Raw genomic sequence first — 4464 nt, forward strand, 5'->3', positions numbered from 1 at the left:
TACTAGATTGGGCACAAAAAGAAATAATGGGGATTATTATGAAGATCATATCAAAATACAAAAACGGAAAGTTTGGGGGTTTTTAAAAAAAATTCTTAAGACAAAGAGAGACGAGGATAAAGAAATATTAAATAGAGAAAGAGCGAAAATTAAACTGTTATATGCACAGAAAAAACGAGATAAGGGGAAGGAAAAATGGAAAAAGGTAGCAGAAAGTAAGAGCATGAGTGAGTTTTGGAGAGCAATAGGCAATATTAGACCTCAGAAAAAAAGAAGGGGCGGTAAGATCAAAAAAGGGAAGTGGAAAATTCATTTTCACAAGTTATTAGAAGCCGAAAAATTCTACGACTCGAAAGTAAACGAAAAAAGGTAGTTCACAACAGCAATTCGGTAGAAATTAATAATACACAGGACCCAATAGAACCTAGAAGTGAATGCAATTTTACTAAGGGGAACGAAGAAGAAGAATTGAATAGAGAAATAAGTTTTGAGGAAGTAGCGAACTGTGTGAGGGGAATGAAGAAAGGGAAAGCTCCTGGGGAGGATGGAGTAACTATTGAATTTATACAAGGCTTACCAAGATCCTGGTTTGAAGAAGTGCATAGATGTATTAGTGCAATGTGGAGGGAAGGTATTACAGGAAAAGGATGGGAGAAAGCGAGAATTGTTCCTATTTTCAAGGGAGGAGATGAAGAGGACACAGGTAATTATAGAGGAATATCACTACTAGATACAGGGTACAAAGTTCTAGCCAAAATTATGGATGAAAGAATCAGAGGGTGGTTAGAGAAAAAAGGTCTATATAAAGAAAGTCAGGCAGGTTTCAGAAAGGGTAAGGCTCCAAGAGACCATATATTTGCACTGAATTCTATAATAAATAATAAGTTGAACAGAGAGGGTGGTAAGCTATACGTGGTCTTTGTGGACTTTAAAAAAGCTTTCGACTTAGTAGATAGGGACATTTTAATGCAGAAACTAGAAAAAACTGGGATAAAGGGTAGAATGTTGACAATGATTAAATATATGTACAGGGAGACGCAAAATGAAATACTGATAGCGGAGGGAATTACAGAGAGTTTTAGAACGGAGCGAGGGGTAAGACAGGGTTGCCCATTAAGCCCAACACTCTTCAACATTTTTACTGAAGACATGGAGGATGAATGGATTAGAAAGAAGGAAGGAGGCACAGTGATAGGAAACTTGAAAGTATATGCACTAAAATTTGCAGATGATTTAAGTTTAGTAGCTGACTTCCCAGAAGGTTTAAAGGAAATGCTCAAAACTTTAGAAAAATATAGCAATAAAAATAAGCTTTCAATGAATGTTAACAAGACAAAAATAATGCTATTTCGTAAGGGGGGCAAAATAAAGGAGGGTGAGGAATGGAAAATATATGGAAAGAAATTAGAGGTGGTAGATAGATACAAGTATTTAGGCTTCTGGTTTTCTAAGGGAGGGACCTTCAACAAACATCTAAACACTTTGGCAGGAAAAGCTCAAAAAGCAATTAATGCAGCATGGGGAGTAATGAAAAGAGCTAACATAAATAATCTAGGAAGAAGACTTTACTTGTTAGACATTTTGGCTAAGGCAGGATTACTGTATGGGGTGGAGCTATGGGGATGGAAAAGAAAGGAAGTAATGGAAAAAATACAAGGTAGATGCGTGAAAATGATTATGGGATTAGATAGGAACACTCCAAATTATATTTGGAGAATGGAAGCAGGTAGAAGAAGTTTAGAAATAGAGGCAAGAAGAAGAGCAAGTACTTAAATATGTGTTAGAAATTTTAAGCATGGGAGATGACAGACTACCTAAGTTATGTCTAATGGCAGAATTGCGAGGTATTGCGAATAATATGCCATCGAAGTGGGGAGAAGTGTTGAAAAAGCAATGCATGAAGTGGGAGATGGACAGACATTAGAGATAATGAGAAACCAAGGAAATGAAAGTAAAATTGAAAATAATCTAGAGCGAGGTGTTTTGAAAAAAATGGAACTTGAAATTCAAATAGACTGGGGAAAGATAAATAGGTCAAACTACTGTGTATTATATAAGAAGTATAAAGAAGGATTTCAAAGGGAGGAATATTGGGACTCGAATAGGATAAACGGTAAATGTAAGGAGCAATGGGCGAGGTTAAGATGCGGAATTGTGGGTAAAGCGGGAAATAAAGGTTATGAAAATACATTATGTAGGTTGTGCGGAACGTCAGAGGAACATCTTGGCCAAATGTTCTGAAAAGAGAACCGAGCTCAGAGCTCTGCGGATATGCAAGAGACTTCGAAAAATGTGCAAAAGAAAGTGTAAGTAGGAATCGACAGATAGGACTAGAAGAGCTCAGCGATAGTGAAGATTAATTAATAATAAATAATCAAAGTATACATTGTGATGCAGAATTAGAATTAAAACTAGAAACACAAAATAAGTACGGATATGCTATATTTTTGCAAAAATTAGAATATTCTGAGTCACATAATTTTTATAAACGGCTTATTATATTATAACACTGTATATTTATATTGTATATGTAAAAACCCACCAGGGCATGCATGAGAGGGAATAAATTGAATTGAATTGAATAATAAAAAAAATTAACAGAAATTTAACGGCTTGATTATCTATTTATTCCACAAAAATATATATTAATTCTGAAGTTAAGATACCATTTATCAAAAATGCCGTCCTTGCATAATTTTTCCCATTATTTTAGATAATAGATACTATGAAATAACAAAAATTTAGTTTTAATATTAGCTTTATATTTTAATTTAAAAATAGCTTGAGACCACTAATAATAATAATCTTGCGCATGTATGTTTCTAGTACAATAAATAACTGCCACCATCAAAAGATCTATCAAAATGTATCTTGTTACAAAAAACAACATTTTGAGTAACAATAGTGTTATATTCCAAATGTTAAAAAAGTCTTCCTGTAAAGAATGTTTTCAAATTTTTAAGTTGGTAATAGTAGATCATAAAAGATCGTCAAAAGTTCCACAATAGGTAAATCGATGCTTTCTGAAAACGCCTAGAAATATAACATAAAATTTTCATACTATCGTAAAAATTGGGGAATAAGGTACTCATAACCGTTTTTTGGAAAAAATTGAAACGCTTTTTAATAATTCTATTTTTTATTTCTTGATGTCGAATTATATTTAAATATCTCTAAAGTAGATTTGAACAATTTGTGTCATACGATTCTACCTATTTCACGTTATCAATTAAGCTTCAAGCTAACTCAACTATTCGAGTTTTATTAACATTCCGGCTCTACTATCAGTACATTTCAAACTGAGTTCAATCGCTTTATCGCAAGCAACTATTTCAAATCGCCTCAAAGTTATTTGAAATAGCTTTGAATTAAATTTTAATTACTTTTAATTCGCCTTGAAATCCCTGAAATCGCACATAATTCACCATGAAATCACTGCAATCGCTCAGAATTTACGGTAAAATCACAGCAATAACTAGAAATTCACCCTGCAATCAGTGCAATCACTCTGAATTTACCAAGAAATCACTGAAATCAGTCGGAGTTCCACATAAAATCACTTCAATCTCTCAGAATTGACCCTGCAATCACTCGAGATGACTGCATTCACTGCATTCACTTTAAATTGCTTACAATCACTTGCAATCACTTGCAATCACTTGCATTCATGCAATCGGTGTACAACAGAATTTGGAGTTATGTACCCCTCGGTCCGTGCACTTCCCGAGCACAGCTACACTAAAATGAGGCGTCACATTAGGGGGGGCATGGGGAGAAAGGAAATGCATAATACATGTACAATTAAATTTATCAAAAAAATTTGTTTCACAATTTAAGCATTTTTCGAAAAAAAGACATAAAGCAGAAAAAAACTTTTTGAGTTTTTATAGATATTTTGCAGCTTGTAAAGATATAAGGAACGAAGAATTGTTCACAACAATTTGTAGGTATAGATTTTTTCTCATAAGTCCTACTTAAATAGCGCAATAGCTTAAGGGGTACCAAGGAGTCTAGAGATAGTGTTATGATTTGTTACGATAGGAGAAGGGGGGGGGTCTTTATTCATGTACGCATTTTTTTAAATCTTAAATAAAATAAATAAAACGCTGTAATCGTACAGAAGGTAATTGTCAATTTAACTTTACGCGCCAAAAATACCTGGTAAGAGAAAAACGAATTACGAACCTAACCAACAGAAATTTTCAAAAAAATGCAGGGAATTTTATGGGTCTGGGAAAATTCAGTGATTTAACAACAGAAATATGGTAACAGTCCAGAAATTTCTATAACTTTAAATAAATTTCAAGAAAAAAAATTGGAAACTTTTCAATTTTAACATATTACAAGTTTCAGATTCTGGTATTTGAATATTAACGGTCAAGGAAAAAGAAAAATTGGTTATAGAAAAATAAGAACATTTTAAAAATTAAGATTTGCGATAACCTTGATATAATATTCTTGTTA

This window comes from Belonocnema kinseyi, chromosome 1, assembly GCF_010883055.1.
Source record: "Belonocnema kinseyi isolate 2016_QV_RU_SX_M_011 chromosome 1, B_treatae_v1, whole genome shotgun sequence".
Classification (NCBI taxonomy): domain Eukaryota; kingdom Metazoa; phylum Arthropoda; class Insecta; order Hymenoptera; family Cynipidae; genus Belonocnema; species Belonocnema kinseyi.